The sequence below is a fragment of the Triticum aestivum genome, chromosome 2A (genome assembly GCF_018294505.1).
Source record: "Triticum aestivum cultivar Chinese Spring chromosome 2A, IWGSC CS RefSeq v2.1, whole genome shotgun sequence".
Taxonomy (NCBI): domain Eukaryota; kingdom Viridiplantae; phylum Streptophyta; class Magnoliopsida; order Poales; family Poaceae; genus Triticum; species Triticum aestivum.
Window position 1 is genome coordinate 775,996,291 of NC_057797.1, and position 19,327 is coordinate 776,015,617.

Below are 19,327 nucleotides of genomic sequence, written 5' to 3' on the forward strand. Positions count from 1 at the left end.
GAGAAAGCGCGACTGGAATCGGTCAGAAGTGCATAACACCAGAAGAAGGTCGGATAATCCTTGATGATATCCACTCGGGAACCTGTGGCCACCATGCGTCCTCTCGGACCATTGTGGCTAAAGCATACCGAGCGGGATTCTTCTGGCCTAGAGCAAATGAGATGGCAAAAGAGATAGTCGACAAGTGCGGAGGCTGCCAGTTCTACTCCAACATGTCACACAAGCCTGCATCAGCCCTGAAGACCATTCCTCTCATCTGGCCATTTGCTGTCTGGGGACTGGACATGGTTGGTCCACTGAGAACAGGCAGGAGCGGGTTCACGCATGTGCTTGTGGCAGTCGACAAGTTCACCAAATGGATCGAAGCCAAGCCTATCAAGAACCTCAATGCTGGCACTGCTATCAGTTTCGTCAAAGGACTAACATTCAGATATGGAGTCCCTCATAGCATCATCACCGACAATGGGTCAAACTTCGATTCGGACCAGTTCAGAGCTTTTTGCGCCTCTCAAGGCACACGAGTCGACTACGCGTCGGTCGCGCATCCTCAGTCGAATGGGCAAGCTGAAAGAGCAAATGGTCTGATTCTTAAAGGACTGAAACCTCGGCTAAAAAGCACGCGGCAGGTGCTTGGGTCGACGAGCTTCCGTCAGTTCTGTGGGGATTGAGGACCACCCCTAACCGGTCGACTGGAAGAACTCCATTCTTTCTGGTTTATGGAGCCGAAGCGGTTCTGCCAAGTGATCTTCTTCACAACGCGCCCCGAGTCGAGCTTTACACCGAAGATGAAGCAGAACAGGCCCGGCAAGACGCAATCGACCTCCTCGAAGAAGAGAGGGAGATGGCCATGATCAGATCGACCATTTATCAGCAAGACTTGCGTCGATTCCACGCCCGGAATGTGAAGAGTCGAGCCTTCCAAGAAGGAGATTTGGTCCTCCGAGTGGACCAACAGAAACCACACAAGCTTGCTCCCACTTGGGAAGGTCCCTTCATCATCACCAGAGTCCTCCACAATGGAGCGTATCACCTCTTCAATGTTGATTGCCAGATCGACGAGCCTCGAGCTTGGAATGCGGAACTACTCCGCCCCTTTTACACTTGAGCTCAACCTTGGACGAGATGTAATAAGAAAAATTCCCGCAGTTCGTTTTTATCAAAGGAAAGAGTGTTCCATTAATTGTTGTCACTTTTGTTTACATACGAAATCCCCCAGTGGGTGACTTAGCTGCGAATCCGTCTCGCCTAAGTTTGAAAAATCCTACCGAGTGGAGAGCGATCCTCCCACTCGGGGGCTTAGCTGCAGTCCAGCACTCGCCTAAGTTCTCTCATTTAGAGACTTAGCTGCAGTCCGGCACTCGCCTAAGTTTGAAAAAATCCTACCGAGTGGAGAGCGATCCTCCCACTCGGGGGCTTAGCTGCAGTCCAGCACTCGCCTAAGTTCTCTCATTTAGAGACTTAGCTGTAGTCCGGCGCTCGCCTAAGTTTGAAAAAATCCTACCGAGTGGAGAGCGATCCTCCCACTCGGGGGCTTAGCTGCAGTCCAGCACTCGCCTAAGTTCTCTCATTTAGAGACTTAGCTGCAGTCCGGCGCTCGCCTAAGTTTGAAAAAATCCTACCGAGTGGAGAGCGATCCTCCCACTCGGGGGCTTAGCTGCAGTCCAGCACTCGCCTAAGTTCTCTCATTTAGAGACTTAGCTGCAGTCCGACGCTCGCCTAAGTTTGAAAAAATCCTACCGAGTGGAGAGCGATCCTCCCACTCGGGGGCTTAGCTGCAGTCCAGCACTCGCCTAAGTTCTCTCATTTAGAGACTTAGCTGCAGTCCGGCGCTCGCCTAAGTTTGAAAAAATCCTACCGAGTGGAGAGCGATCCTCCCACTCGGGGGCTTAGCTGCAGTCCAGCACTCGCCTAAGTTCTCTCATTTAGAGACTTAGCTGCAGTCCGGCGCTCGCCTAAGTTTGAAAAAATCCTACCGAGTGGAGAGCGATCCTCCCACTCGGGGGCTTAGCTGCAGTCCAGCACTCGCCTAAGTTCTCTCATTTAGAGACTTAGCTGCAGTCCGGCGCTCGCCTAAGTTTGAAAAAATCCTACCGAGTGGAGAGCGATCCTCCCACTCGGGGGCTTAGCTGCAGTCCAGCACTCGCCTAAGTTCTCTCATTTAGAGACTTAGCTGCAGTCCGGCGCTCGCCTAAGTTTGAAAAAATCCTACCGAGTGGAGAGCGATCCTCCCACTCGGGGGCTTAGCTGCAGTCCAGCACTCGCCTAAGTTCTCTCATTTAGAGACTTAGCTGCAGTCCGGCGCTCGCCTAAGTTTGAAAAATCCTACCGAGTGGAGAGCAAACCTCCCACTCGGAGGCTTAGCTGCAGTCCAGCGCTCGCCTAAGTTCTCCTACGAAGAGACTTAGCTGCGGTCGGCACTCGCCTAAGTTTGAAAAATCCTACCGAGTGGAGAGCAAACCTCCCACTCGGGGGCTTAGCTGCAGTCCAGTACTCGCCTAAGCTCTCCTACGAAGAGACTTAGCTGCGGTCAGCACTCGACTAATTTTGAAAAATCCTACCGAGTGGAGAGCAAACCCCCCACTCGGGGGCTTAGCTGCAGTCCAGCACTCGCCTAAGTTCTCCTACGAAGAGACTTAGCTGCAGTTAGCACTCGCCTAAGTTTAAAATCCTATCGAGCGAGAGAAAACCTCCCGCTCGGAGGCTTAGCTGCAGCCCAGCGCTCGCCTAAGTATGAAACACTTCTCATGTCCCAAGGACGACGAGAGGCAGGTCGACTGCCACCTTCTCCTTCGGAGCTGCACCACAGACACAAAGTTATTTCGAGTGAAGTTAAAATCCCACTCGACGGGTCGTCCACGAAGAGATTCAATGACAAATTAATTACGGATAAAGCCTAAAAGGTCCTAGAAACCTCAGGTCAAAGTACTCGAGCCCCCGGCTCGGCAGAGTTTAACTGTTACACTTCCACTCGGCATTCCGAGGCAAATTTAAGGCAGAGTTTAACGGTTTACAAAATACACTCGGCATTCCGAGGCAAGTTTTTTCATTCCTCAGGAGGAGGAGGACTGGCAGGGGCCACGAACTCATCCAAGTCGATCCCATCTGCGATGCGGGTAGCAGCAGCAATAAATTTCTCCATGAAGTCCTTGAAGTTGTGCTTCCTCGTGTTGGCGACTTGGATGGCGGCCAGCTTCTCCTCCCGCACCTCCTTACAATGGACGCGGACCAGGGACAGAGCCACGTCAGCGCCACACCAAGCTGAAGACTTCTTGCACTCCTGCACTCGGTCAGAGATTCCATTGAGTCGAGTCATCAGAGACTCGAGATCATTCTGGAGAGTAGATTCCGGCCAAAGTGTCGGGTCGATCCGCGTCATGGCAACCTTCAGTCGAGCCAAGTAATCCACGACGCCGTCAACACGAGACTCCAGACGGAGCACGTTCATTGCGGCCTCGTCCTTCACAAGAGAGTTAACAGGGTCCAAGCTCGGCTCCACTCGACTGGTCTCCTCTTCAAAATTCTGGCAAAGCTCTGCATACAAGATTCAAGGATAAGACAATTTTCACAGAATGAGTCAACTCAAAAACCAGTCGGAACTGAACGCGCACCTTCAAGCTTAAGGTACAACTTCTTGGCGAGGCTCCCCAAGTAGCTCTCCAGGTCGTTTCTCCCGCGAGCGAGGCCTTCCAGCTTCTCGCTCGGGGTGAGGTTCTCCTTCTTCCAACGTGAACACTCCCTGTTGGCTTCATTCAGAGCGGTCTTGAGCTTGGTATTCTCTTGTTCTAAGTGGTCGACCGAAGCTAGCTTCTGTGCGGCCAGAGCGGTCTTGTCATCAGCCTCCTTACGGGCAGCAGCCAAGTCCTGATCCTTCTTTGCCAGAGCTTCTTTCAGTTTTTCTGCAAAAAATGATGATTGAGTCGGAGAAAGCGAAAAGATACTCAAGCCTAAAAACTAACCAGTCGACAAAGGCGTCTTACCTGCGGCGCCGTCTCTGACCGTCTGCAGTTCTGTCCTGGCCAGCTCCAGATCAAGGTTCATTTGAATTTGCTGCTTCTCCAAGTCAGCCAAGCGGGTTCCAAGATCACAAGATTTCTGAAGTCAAAGAGGAGGAGTTACAATTTCAGTAAAAAGGAAAAAGTAACAGAGGCAGTAAATACTAAGACTACGGTCGACTGCCAGCAGTCCACCATAGTCTTGGGGACTACACCCAGTGGGTGCACTCAGCGTGCCCCCACCGGTTCCTATCCCACTCGACCGATCCTTGAAGTCGAGTCCGAGACAAGCTGCTTCCGAGCAGTTAAGAGACAATAACAGAGTTTCTAAGACTACAGCCGAAGCAAAACATTCGACAGTAGCCTCGGGGACTACACCCAGTGGGTGCACTCAGCGTGCCCCCACAGTAAAAAAAAGAGAGCGAAGACAGAGCGAAGAAATTCAACTACAACGACTCAATTTAAAGACTACAGTCGACCGCCAGCAGTCCACCGTAGTCTCGGGGACTACACCCAGTGGGTGCACTTAGCGTGCCCCCACTCGTCCAAGAATTGGCAAAAACACCCAGTGGGTGTACAAACTTAAAGATCTTCGGAAAAGAGATTCTTCAAAGAACATACCAAAACAGACCAAGTGTTGAAGTCGACTGACCTGGACATTGCGCTGAAGAGCCGAGCTTGCGTTGTAAGCCGCCTGGCAAGCCTCCCGAGCCACTTTTACCTGCTCCATCATGACTCCAGCCTGGCGTACAGCCTCCTTCGCAGCAGCCGCTTGGTCCTCAGGGACGGGGTATGCAGCAAAAAGCGAAGACGGATCTGCAGTCGACGCTGAAGGCTACACACTCGTCAAAGGAACAGCGAAAGTCACGGAAGCCCGAGTGGGTTCGCCATCATCCCGAACTGCAGCCTCAGGCGCGGGAGTGGATTGCGGAGCCTTGCCAGCCAACACCTTCTTCTTCCTCTTCACCCTCAGTGGTGTGTTGTCGTCGTCGTCCGGGAGGTCGATAACATGAGGAGGAGCTGCAAGGAAAACATTCAATCGACCAACGCTTCAGTCGACTCGTAAGCAGGACGGCAGTGATCGTACCAGGGTTGGAGGTGACAGCGTCCTCCATCTCTTGGTCGTCGTTCCTGGCAGAGACCTCAGAAGTTGCACCACTGCAAATCTCAAAAGTTAGTCAGTTGGCCCAGTGAATCGACCAAGGATCCGTCCACAGTCGACAAAGGAAAGCAAGTGTTGTTGTTACCCCGAAATGGTGGGAACAGCTATCTTCATTTTGGGCAAGGCCTTGGGCGGCTTAGATGGCGCCGTTCGTGGGTGCTTGGGAGCCTTCCCGGTTGGCGGAGGAGAAGAAGTCCGAGGGCGTTTCGACGACTGCCCAACAGGAGCGGCCGCCTTGCCACGTTCCTGCGCTGGATCGTGGGCGAGCTTGGACCGTCCCTCCGGGCGGGAGGGTTCAGCCTCCTCCTCCTCCTCACTGGAGAAGATGTCGTCGCCCTCCTCTCCCTCACCGTCGGACTCCCACTCGACCTAGTCGTCCCCGCTCTCGCCTCCGCTCCCCTCACCTTCCTCGGTCGGCCCTTGTGCCCCGTTGGGCGTCGAGTACATCTCAGTGGTAGCCTGGAGGACAACGGACAGGACGAAAGTCAGTCGACTCACACAAAGAAGACTAATATAGAAGGCCAGATATCCGACACAAAGACATACCTGATCCACTTCATATGAGTTGTCGAGTGGAATCACCCTCCTGGCTCCTCGGGGGTTGTCTTTGTTCCCCGTGATGCTTGACAGCCACCCCTCCAGCATCTCATCGGTGACCTCCTCCGGGTGGATCCGAGTGGTGTCATCAAGGCCAGAATACAGCCACATCGGATGGTCTCGCGCCTGGAGCGGTTGGATGCGCCTCTGGAGAAAGACCTCTAACAGGTCCATCCCAGTCACCCCTTCACGGACAAGTTCAACCACTCGACCCGCCAATACCTTGACTTGGTCACTTTCCTCCGGCGTGACCTTCAGAGAGATAGGCTTCTCGGCTCGGTCGAGTGAAAAAGGAGGAAGACCGATCGACTGCCCGGGGGTCGCCTGGTCCTGGCAGTAGAACCAGGTCGACTGCCAGCCGCGGACCGACTCCGGGAAGGTGATAGAGGGGAAACAGCTCTTCCCCCTCGTCTGGATCGCCAGACCCCCGCACAACTGGATGACTTACATCTTCTCGTCACTCGACTTGGCCTTCTTCACCGACTGGGAGCGGCAAGTAAAGATATGCTTGAAAAGCCCCCAATGCGGACGGCAACCCAGGAAGGCCTCGCACATGGAAATGAACGCGGGAAGGTAGACTATGGAATTGGGGGTAAAGTGATGGAGCTGCGCTCCGAAGAAATTCAAGAAGCTCCGGAAGAATGGATGGGGAGGCAGAGAAAACCCTCGGTCGATGTGGGTGGCGAGGAGCACGCACTCACCGTCGCGGGGTTGCGGCTCAATCTCCCTCCCCGGGAGACGCGCGGCCTCATGGGGAATGGCTCCTCCCTCGACCATGTCGTCGAGATCTTCCTGCCGGAGCACCGATGGCATCCAATCGCCCTGAATCCAACCCTTGGGCAGGGTGGTCCGGGAGGAAGATCCACCTCGCGAAGACTTCTTTCCTTTCCCCGCCGCCGCCGCCTTCTTCGCATGCTCCAAAGCAGTGGTCTTGCCCATCACCATCATCGCCGGCGAGGTCTCGCACGGGCTAAGAGCGCTAGGGTACGGCCGAGGGTCGCAGGAGAGCTGGCGAAGGGAGAGAGGAAGAAAGAAAGAAGGAAGCAGAAGAGAAGCGCGCGGCTTGGAAACCCCGAGCCGGCAACTTATAAGGGGCTGCTCCCGAGTGACTGACCGGTAGGCCCAGGCAGCCCAGTCAAATCCCGCAACAGACGCGTGCGCAGTACGTGGCGAAAAAGGCGACGCGAGGATCGAGGAGTTTCCGCGTTTTCACTTCCGATTACTGCGGCTACTCCTGTCCCGCACGCTTCCCAAAATCCAAATCCCGTGAGATCCGCGGGCCGCCGAACCGCTTGCCAAAAACAGAGTATCCCGCTCGTACCAACACTCGGCATGTCGCAAGCAAGGATATTCACTCGACGAAGGGCCTGGAATGGATCAAGGCGACTGAAAGAGGTTGGTGACGTCGTCCGCGACAACTGACCCTAAGCGAGGCACTCTTACAACCTCGAAGAACCGGTCGGAAAGGATCCCCAACCCTTCCCCCACTCTAACCTCGATCCATTCGGGGGCTAATGATGAAGCTATGTACCTGGGGTAGGAGCACGGACCCGTCCCAAAGAGTCCTACCCAAGGACATCCCTAGAAGAAATCACCCATCAATCGACTTGAAGGTACTTCACTCGACGGGTTCAAGACACTCGACCAAGAAGCTATCACTCGACCAAGAAGCTACCACTCGACCATGAAGCTATTCACTCGACTGCCAGGAGATCTACAGTCACTCCGTAGGCAAACGGTCAACTGTTAAGTAGTCTTCATGGTCATTACAGCACTTTATTAGAGGCGTTACCAGTAACGCCCCATCTTAAATGTACTTTAAAACCCTGCATTACTGAGGGCAGGAGGGGGTCGGCGAACTCTATATAAGCCACCCCCCTCCTCAGTAGGAAGGGTTCGCACCCCTGTAATCCATACACGCATAATCCAGTCGACCGCCTCCGGGCACCGAGATGTAGGGCTATTACTTCCTCCGAGAAGGGCCTGAACTCGTAAACCTCGCGTCTAACAACTTCCCAATAGCTAGGATCTAGCCTCTCCATACTCACCCCCCTACATCACTGTCAGAGTTAGAACCACGACAAGCAGCGTCCTTGACTTTCCGCACGTCTGCTTCTGTGAAATTATCTGGTAAGGTGAAATGTTCCATGAGAGTATCCCAAAGCAGATTTTTTTGCTTCTCGTCGACAAAAGTAACATCTGGACGTGGATTTGCTGGCTTTCTCCATTCTTGAAGGGAGATCGGGAGTTGGTCCTTCACAATAACTCCGCACTGACGAACGAACTTGTCCGCAATCTTCTTAGGCGCTAATGGTTCGCCATTAGGTCTGATTGCCTCGATATTGTACTTTACGCCCTCCTTCAACTTTTTGTTCGGGCCTCGTTTCGTCCTTTTGCCTGAAGATTTGCTCGATCCGGATGGCTGAAAGAAGAAAGATCGATTCGTTAATATATCTTCAACTCATTTAAAACATGCGATGATCACCAGATTCCTGCTTATATAAATATATATACCTCGCCGGTGTTTGTTGTTTCAGGATCAACATGTTCTTCGTCGTAGTTCATGACTTCATCTTCTCGGTCGTCGCGATCGAATATCATATCACCCTCTCCGGTGTTGTTTAGAAATTCGGAACCGTCAAAATCTTCTTCATTCTGATCATCATCTGGCCCGCGTATGATATCGAGCATGGTCTGTTCTCTATCTCTGTCGGTATTGTCCGCCATAGCTTTTATTTAACTATGCCAAAAGAAATATAAAACAATTTAGTATAATCTCGAATAATAGATATAATCTCGAATACATCGTCTCGAATAATAGATATAATCTCGAATACATCATCTCAAATAATAGATATAATATTGAATACATCACTAGCTAGCTAGCTAGCAAGCTAATAAAGATCGAATAGTACAGAGTAATCTAGGCCACTCGCGGTTCCTGAGGTGCGGGCGGTGGACACCCAAAGAGAAGGAACCATCACTGGATCATAGCTCGGGTGATCTCCCCAAAGAACCTGCCAGGTATTGGAGAACCTGACGTCCATAGCAGCCATGTAGCGATGGACGTGCTCGTCCTCCTCCCTGACACGGCGACGTACCACCTCCGGCGGGGCCGGCTCCCTCCGCACCGAAAGTGGCCCACGTGAATGCCACCAAAGGAGATGAGGGTCGACGACGGGACCCGGGGCCGGGTTCCTCACCAAGCGCCGCACCCCTGAAGGTAGCACCTCCCAGTGCCAGCCCAGCGGAGCCCAGTCCCGGACATGGGTCCTCTGAAGCAGGACGTCGTCGCGGACGTGTCGACGGCGAGGATGCGGGCCGGGCATCGTCGACAACAAAATACTATATGCCGCAAAAGTAAAGTAACATTTTTTAAATGATGGATTGTGATGATTTCATATATGCAAATTCTAAATTTTATAACTAAAAATATAAGAAACTCAAAAAACATCGATCATCGTCTAACAATTTGAAATTAATCTAATTCATCTAGCTAGCTAAAACTAACATTTCCAAAATTTCTAACATTTCTATATAACTAACATTTGTATAACATTTGACATTATATATATTATAACTAACATTTCTACATACTATTTGACATTAATCTAATCTAATTAATTAATTCATCTAAAACTTTGTATGAAAAACAGAAAAACAGAAAAAACTAAAAGCTAAAAATAGAAAAATTGTGTGTGTGTGCGCGTCTAGTGTGTGTGTAGTGTGTGTGTGTGTGCATGTAGTGTGTGTGTGTGTGTGTGTGTGTGCGCGCGCGTGTGTGTGCGCACGGTCGGCGCCGGCGCCGGCGCCGGTGTGCGCTATGATCGATTGGAGGGAGGAGAGGGGCCGGGGGAGGGGCTCACAGCGCGCGCGGGCAAGGTCAAGGCGACGGCGACGGCGAGGGCGAGGTCGATCCAAAGGCGACGGCGACGGAGAAGCGAGGGGATCGGCGACCGGGACGGCGACGGGGGTGCCGCGGAGTCGATGGGGACGACGCGACGAGGACGGGGGCGTCGCGGAGTCGACGGGGGCGGCGACGACGCGGGACGAGGCGGCGGCAGAGAGAAGTGGGAGATGAGAAACTGAAAATTTTCGAAGTGTTTCTTATATAGGGGACACCTTTAGTACCGGTTGAAGCCACCAAACGGTACTAAAGGCCTGTTTTGGCCAGGCTAAGCGGGAGGGGGGGGGGGGGAGCACCCCCCTTTAGTACCGGTTCCTGGCTCCAACCGGTACTAAAGGCCCCCCCTTTAGTACCGGTTGGTGCCACGACCCGGTACTAAAGGGGGTGCGCTGCCAGGCGAGGGGCGCAGAAGTTTAGTCCTACCTCGCTAGCCGAAGGGCGCTCACACCTGCTTATAAGCCCCGCCGCCGCTGCTGTCTCGAGCTCCTCTCTAAAGCAGGCCTTCTGGGTCTACCTCTGCTACTCTGCCCTGTGGGGCCTATTGGGCTTGCGGGCCTGCATCCTGGCCCAACAACAGGTTGGGTTTCTAGTCGTATGCAGGCCGCTGTGGCCCGGTAGGTGGGCTTTTTTCATTTAGTTTTTTCTTTTCTACTTTATTTATTTTGTTTTATTTATTTTTAGTTGTTTTTTGCTGTATTTAGAGTTTCTTTGTGAATATTTTTGATAGTTTTTAGAAACTTTCAGTTAGTGCCGGTAGTTTTTAAATTTGAATAGTTTAAATTTTGAATTATTTGAAATTTGTGTGAATCACTAGTTTGTGAATAACTTAACTTTAAAAATACATTTTCCAGTGATTCTTTTTTATTATGTTTAATATTAGTGTGTTTTATCATTATATTCAATTTGGTAATGTTTAAGTTGTTTAAAAATGAAATGCCTTTGTAACGGATGAGTTTTCATCCGAAACCCTGATACTTCGAAACAGATTGTCCATTTTGTACACGAAGTGCATCCAGTTTTTGCGGTAACCCTCTCTACTTTTTTGCACAGGCTATGTGGGTGAAATTATGATACCATGCCAACTTTCATCCTTTTCTGAGTTCATTTGAAATGCTTTTCAATGTCAGGGTCATTTAGCTGAAAAAATCAATAAATGCATGAAAGAATTTGCTTGCACATAAAATTTCTTCGCGTTTCAAATGCCAAAACACATAACTAGCTACCCTAACTATTACAGAGATTCCCTCCTGGGTATGAAACACAGAAGAAAGTGATGATAGCTAAGCCGATCACATCCAGATCTTTGGGTGTGAAACTTTTTCTTCGCGTGTGTCCCTTTGCGTCGTAGCCATGGAAAATCTTCATCATTTAACGGGATGCTCGGGTCAATATTCACTGTGAATGGAGCAATTTCATCAAACTTTTCATAATCTTCTGACTTGTCTGTCTTGTCATCCACTCCCACGATGTTTCTCTTCCCAGAAAGAACTATGTGCCGCTTTGACTCATCGTACGATGCATTCGCTTCCTTATCTTTTCTTTTTCTTGGCTTGGTAGACATGTCCTTCACATAGAAAACCTGTGCCACATCATTGGCTAGGACGAATGGTTCGTCTGCATACGCAAGATTGTTGATCCACTGTTGTCATTCCGTACTGCGCGTCTTCCGTTACCCCGCCTCGTGTCATATTGACCCATTTGCACCGAAACAAAGGGACCTTCAAACCACGTCGATAGTCAAGTTCCCATATGTTCTGTATATAACCATAATATGTTTCCTTTCCCGTCTTGGTTTCTGCATCAAAGCGGACACCACTGTTTTGGTTGGTGCTCTTCTTATCTTGGGCGATCGTGTAAAATATATTACCATTTATCTCGTACCCTTTGAAAGTCATTATATTCGAAGATGGTAACTGGGACAGCAAGTACATGTCATCTTCAATAGAGGTGTCATGCATGGTACGTGCTTGCAACCAGCTGGCGAAACTCCTGGTTTGTTCACGTGTAATCCAGTCATCAGACCGCTCCGGGTGTTCGGAGCATAGCAAATTCTTGTGTTCATCCATATACGGAGCCACCAAGGCGGAATTCTGTAGAACTGTGTAGTGTGCTTCAGTGAGAGAATGTCCGTCCATACATATTATTTGTTCCCCTCCTAGCGTGCCTTTTCCATCCAGTCTGCCCTTATGCCGCGATTTAGGAACACCAATCGGCTTAAGGTCAGGAATAAAGTCAATACAAAACTCAATGACCTCCTCATTTTGACGGCCCTTGGAGATGCTTCCTTCTGGCCTAGCACGGTTATGAACATATTTCTTTAAGACTCCCATGAACCTCTCAAAGGGGAACATATTGTGTAGAAATACAGGACCCAAAACGTTAATCTCTTCGCATAGGTGAACTAGGACGTGCGTCATGATGTTGAAGAAGGATGGTGGGAACACCAACTCGAAGCTGACAAGACATTGCACCAAATCATTCTGTAACCTTGGTATGATTTCTGGATCGATTACCTTCTGAGAGATTGCATTGAGAAATGCACATAGCTTCACAATGGCTAATCGAACGTTTTCCGGAAGAAGCCCCCTCAATGCAACCGGAAGCAGTTGCGTCATAATCACGTGGCAGTCATGAGACTTTAGGTTCTGGAACTTTTTCTCTGCCATGTTTATTATTCCCTTTATATTCGACGAGAAGCCAGATGGTACCTTAATACTGAGCAGGCATTCAAAGAAGATTTCCTTCTCTTCTTTGGTAAGAGCGTAGCTTGCATGACCCTGATGTATGCCGTCTTTTCCGTGCATACGTTGCTGGTCCTCCCGTGCCTCAGGTGTATCTTTTGTCTTCCCATACACGCCCAAGAAGCCAAGCAGGGTCACACAAAGATTCTTCGTCACGTGCATCACGTCGATTGCGGAGCGGACCTCAAGGTCTTTCCAATAGGGCAGGTCCCAAAATATAGATTTCTTCTTCCACATGGGTGCGCGTCCGTCAGCGTCATTCGGAACAGGTTGTCCACCAGGACCCTTTCCAAAGACCACCTTTAAATCCTTGGCCATATCATGTACATCAGCACCAGTACGGTGGCGAGGATTCGTCCGGTGATCTGCCTCACCTTTGAAATGCTTGCCTTTCTTTCTTACGGGATGCCTGATCGGAAGAAATCGACGATGTCCCAGGTACACATTCTTCTTACAATTAGCCAAACATATACTGTCGGTATCGTCCAAACAGTGCGTGCATGCGCGGTATCCCTTGTTTGTCTGTCCTGAAAGGTTACTGAGAGCAGGCCAATCATTAATGGTCACGAACAACAACGCCTTTAGGTCAAATTCTTCCCCCATGTGCTCATCCCACGCACGTACACCTGTTCCATTCCAGAGTTGTAAGAGTTCTTCAACTAATGGCCTTAGGTACACATCAATGTCGTTGCCGGGTTGCTTAGGGCCTTGGATGAGCACTGGCATCATAATGAACTTCCGCTTCATGCACAACCAAGGAGGAAGGTTATACAAACATAGAGTCACAGGCCAGGTGCTATGGTTGCTGCTCTGCTCCCCAAAAGGATTAATGCCATCTGCGCTTAGACCAAACCATACGCTCCTTGCGTCATCTGCAAACTCCTTCCCGTACTTTATTTCGATTTTTCTCCACTGCGACCCGTCAGCGGGTACTCTCAACTTTCCGTCTTTCTTACGGTCTTCTCTGTGCCATCGCATCGCCTTGGCATGCTCTTTGTTTTGGAACAAACGTTTCAACCGTGGTATTATAGGAGCATACCACATCACCTTGGCAGGAATCTTCTTCCTGGGGCGCCGGCCCTCGACATCACCAGGGTCATCGCGGCAGATCTTATAGAGCAATGCACCACATACCGGGCAAGCGTTCAAATCCTCGTACTCACCGCGGTAGAGGATGCAATCATTAGGGCATGCATGTATCTTCTGCACCTCTAACCCTAGAGGGCAGACAACCTTCTTTGCTTCGTACGTACTCTCGGGCAATTCGTTGTCCTCTGGAAGCATATCCTTTATCATTACCAGCAACTTTCCAAATCCCTTGTCAGATACACCATTCTCTGCCTTCCATTGCAGCAATTCCAGTGTAGTGCCCAACTTTTTCTTGTCACCTACGCAATTCGGGTACAACAATTTTTTGTGATCCTCTAACATGCGCTACAACTTCTTCTTCTCCAAATCACTTGCGCAGTTTCTCTTTGCATCGGCAATGGCCCGACCTAGATCATTAACGGGCTCATCTGATGCCTCTTCTTCAGCTTCTTCCCGCATTGCCGGCTCAACTTCTTCCCACATTACCGACTCAGCTTCTTCCCCCATTGTTGTATCATCGTATTTAGGGAACCCATGGCCAGGATAGATGTCGTCGTCCTCTTCTTCTTCATTGTCTTCCATCATAACCCCTCTTTCTCCGTGCTTGGTCCAAACATTATAATGGGGCATGAAACCGGTCTTAAACAGGTGGACGTGAATGGTTCTTGACGTAGAGTAATTGTGACCATTCTTACAGCGAGCACATGGACAAGGCATAAAACCATCCGCCCGCTTGTTTGCCTCAGCCGCAAGCAGAAAAGTACGCACGCCCTCAACGAACTGGGGAGAGCATCGGTCATCGTACATCCATTGCCGGCTCATCTTCATTACACAACACCGAATAGACCAAATTAATACAAGTTCATACATAAAGTTCATACAACACTTAAATGCAACAAACAAATAACTCTCTAGCTAAAGCATTTAAATGCAACAACAAATACAATCAAGATCGCAACTAAGGTAACAATGGATCCAACAGCATAATGATACCAAGCCTCACTATCGATGGCATATTTTCTAATCTTTCTAATCTTCAAGCGCATTTTCTCCATCTTGATCTTGTGATCATCGATGACATCGGCAACATGCAACTCCAATTCCATCTTCTCCCCCTCAATTCTTTTCAATTTTTCTTTCAAGTACTCGTTTTCTCTTTCAACTAAATTTAACCTCTCGGCAATAGGATCGGTTGGAATTTCAGGTTCAGATACCTCCTAGAAAAAATTTCTATGTCAACTTGATGGGCATAATTTGTCATAAACACGAAATGCAACTAGTTTTAAAAGAGAATATACATACCACATCCGAATCATAACAAGGACTAGGGCCGACGGGGACGGATATCAAAACCATGGCACTATATGTATAAAAAACAACGTACGGGTAAGATAATTATACGAGTAACTATATATCCAAATCACAAACATCAATTTTTATATAAAATTTCATGAACAAGAGGCTCACCACAAGGTGGTGCCGGCGACGGGACGGTGCCGGCGATCGACGGTGGCTACGATGGAGATTTAGAAGGCACTAAGTAAACCACACCTACATATGCAAACTAAGTGTTATTTTTGACCTCAAATTGCATATAAATCAAATACTAGTACATATATATATATATATCCTCCCAATTACTAAACTCACAAATTAATCACTATATAAACCAATGCAAGAGCTAATCTAGCAATGAGAGATGAAAGGACAAAGTTGCTAACCTTTGTGATCATTTGAATGGATGAGGGCCTTCAAATCTTGACAAATTTTGGGCAAAATGTGTGATGAGCTCGAGAGGAAGAGGGGAAGAACAGAGAGGAGAGGGGAAAGGGGAAGAACAAAGCGAGCTCGGGTGGACGAAGGGTTTATGTAGGACGACCTTTAGTACCGGTTCGTGCCAAGAACCGGTACTAAAGGGGCTGGAGGGGCCCCAGTCTGACAACATCCTGCCACCACTCTCATTAGTACCGGTTCGTGGCACGAACTGGTGCTAAAGGTTCGCCACGAACCGGTACTAATGAAAGCGGCCCGGCTAGCCGTTGGAACCGGCACTAATGTATACATTAGTGCCGGCTCAAATACAAACCGACACTAATGTGCTTCACGATTGACCCTTTTTCTACTAGTGTCTTTTGAGCTAGGTAGTTTTGCTCAATGTGCTTCACTTATATCTTTTGAGCGTTATAATTTTGCTCTATGTGCTTCACTTAGATCTTTTAGAGCACGGTGGTGGTTTGTTTTAAAGAAACTATTGATCTCTCATGCTTCACTTAAATTATTTTGAGAGTCTTAATAGCATGGTAAATTATTTAATGTTAATATGCTTCGTATTCATGATTTATGAAATTTTCTTTTGAGTGTGTTGAATACTAAGAGAAGATTGAAGCATGATAATTGTTTCGAGATATGGAGGTGATAATATTAGAGTCATGCTAGTTTAGTAGTTGTGAATTTAAAGAACACTTGTGTTAAAGTTTGTGATTCCCGTAGCATGCACGTATGGTGAACCGTTATGTGATGAAGTCGGAGCATGACTTATTTATTGATTGTCTTCCTTATGAGTGGCGGTCGGGGACGAGCGATGGTCTTTTCCTACCAATCTATCCCCCTAGGAGCATGCGCGTAATACTTTGCTTTGATAACTTCTAGATTTTTGCAATAAGTATATGAGTTCTTTATGACTAATGTTGAGTCCATGGATTATACGCACTTTTCCCTTCCTTCCACCTTTGCTAGCCTCTCTAATACCGCGCACCTTTCGCCGGTATCATACACCCACCATATACCTTCCTCAAAACAGCCACCATACCTACCTATCATGGCATTTCCATAGCCATTCCGAGATATATTGCCATGCAACTTTCCACCGTTCCGTTTATTATGACACGCTCCAAAATTGTCATATTGCTAGCATGATCATGTAGTTGACATCGTATTTGTGGCAAAGCCACCGTTCATAATTCTTTCATACATGTCACTCTTGATTCATTGCATATCTCGGTACATCGCCGGAGGCATTCATATAGAGTCATATTTGTTCTAAGTATTGAGTTGTAATTGTTGAGTTGTAAGTAAAATAAAAGTGTGATTATCATCATTTTTTAGAGCATTGTCCCAAGTGAGGAAAGGATGATGGAGACTATGATTCCCCCATAAGTCAGGATGAGACTCCGGACGAAAAATAAAAAAATAAAAAATAAAAAAAGAGGCCATAAAAAAGAAAAGGCCCAAATAAAAAAATGAGAGAAAAGGAGAGAAGGGACAATGCTACTATCCTTTTACCACACTTGTGCTTCAAAGTAGCACCATGATCTTCATTATAGAGAGTCTCTCGTTATGTCACTTTCATATACTAGTGGGAATTTTTCATTATAGAACTTGGCTTGTATATTCCAATGATGGGCTTCCTCAAATTGCCCTAGGTCTTCGTGAGCAAGCGAGTTGGATGCACACCCACTTAGTTTCTTTTGATTAGCTTTCATATACTTATAGCTCTAGTGCATCCGTTGCATGGCAATCCCTACTCACTCACATTGATATCTATTAATGGGCATCTCCATAGCCCGTTGATACGCCTAGTTGATGTGAGACTATCTTCCCCTCTTTTTGTCTTCTCCACAACCACCATTCTATTCCATATAAGTGCTATAACCATGGCTCACGCTCATGTATTGCGTGAAGATCGAAAAAGTTTTGAAAAAGTTAGAGTATGAAACAATTGCTTGGCTTGTCATCGGGGTTGTGCATGATTTAAATACTTTGTGTGGTGAAGATAGAGCATAGCCAGACTATATGATTTTGTAGGGATAACTTTCTTTGGCCATGTTATTTTGAGAAGACATAATTGCTTTATTAGTATGCTTGAAGTGTCATTATTCTTTATGTCAATATGAACTTTTGTCTTGAATCTTTCTAATCTGAATATTCATACCACAATTAAGAAATTTTGCATTGAAATTATGCCAAGTAGCACTCCGCATCAAAAATTCTATTTTTATCATTTACCTACTCGAGGACGAGCAGGAATTAAGCTTGGGGATGCCTGATACGTCTCCAACGTATCTATAATTTTTGATTGCTCCATGCTATATTATCTACTGTTTTGGACTATATTGGGCTTTATTTTCCACTTTTATATTATTTTTGGAAATAACCTATTAACCGGAGGCCCAGCCCAGAATTGCTGTTTTTTTTGCCTATTTCAGTGTTTCGAAGAAACAGAATATCAAACGGAGTCCAAACAGAAAAATCCTTTTTGGAACATGATTTTCTTCCCGAATAAGACAGAGGAGACTTGGACCCTAGGCCAAGGAACGCTGGAGGCGGTCACGAGGGTGGGGGCGCGCCCCCTGCCTCGTGGGCCCCTCGACGCTCCACCGACGTACTTCTTCCTCCTATATATATCCACGTACCCCCAAACGAACAGAACAGGAGCCAAAAACCTAATTCCACCGCTGCAACTTTCTGTATCCACGAGATCCCATCTTGGGGCCTGTTCCGGAGCTCCGCCGGAGAGGGCCGTCATCACGGAGGGCTTCTACACCATCATAGCCTCTCCGATGAAGTGTGAGTAGTTTACCTCAGACCTTTGGGTCCATAGTTAGTAGCTAGATGGCTTCTTCTCTCTTTTTGGATCTCAATACAATGTTCTCCCCCTCTCTTGTGGAGATCTATTCGATGTAATCTTCTTCTTTTTGCGGTGTGTTTGTTGACACCGATGAATTGTGGGTTTATGATCAAGTCTATCTATGAATAATATTTGAATCTTCTCTGAATTCTTTTATGTATGATTGGTTATCTTTGCAAGTCTCTTCGAATTATCCGTTTCGTTTGGCCAACTAGATTGGTAGTTCTTGCCATGGGAGAAGTGCTTAGCTTTGGGTTCGATCTTGCGGTGTCCTTTCCCAGTGACAGAAGGGGCAGCAAGGCACGTATTGTATCGTCATCGAGGATAACAAGATGGGGTTTATTTCATATTGCATGAATTTATCTCTCTACATCATGTCATCTTGCTTAAAGCGTTACTCTGTTTTTTACTTAATACTCTAGATGCATGCTGGATAGCGGTCGATGAGTGGAGTAATAGTAGTAGATGCAGAATCGTTTCGATCTACTTGTCACGGACGTGATGCCTATATACATGATCATGCCTAGATATTCTCATAACTATGCTCAATTTTGTCAATTGCTCAACAGTAATTTGTTCACCCACCGTAGAATACTTATGCTCTCGAGAGAAGCCACTAGTGAAACCTATGGCCCCCGGGTCTATTCTCATCATATCAATCTCCATCACTTTTATTTTGCTTTGCTTTTTTACTTTGCCTTTTACTTTTACTTTGCATCTCTATACCAAAAATATTATCTATCAGATCTCACTCTCGTAAGTAACCGTGAAGGGATTGACAACCCCTAATCGCGTTGGTTGCGAGGAGCTCTTTGTGTAGTGCAGGTACGAGGGACTTGCGCGTGGCCTCCTACTGGATTGATACCTTGGTTCTCAAAAACTGAGGGAAATACTTACGCTACTCTGCTGCATCATCCTTTCCTCTTCGGGAAAAACCAACACAAGCTCAAGAGGTAGCAAGTATTCAACCCAAATTTATAGATTTGACACAAGGGGAGCCAAAAAATATTTGCAGGTATTAGCAGCTGAGTTGTCAATTCAACCACACCTGGGGATTAATTATCTGCATCAACGTGATTAGTAGCAAAGTAATATGATAGTTTTGATAGTAGTGACAACAGCAATGGTAACGATAACAGTGATAGCAGTAATTTTGTAGCAAGTGCAATAGTAACAATAGCAGTGGTAACTTAGTAGAAACAATATAAAATA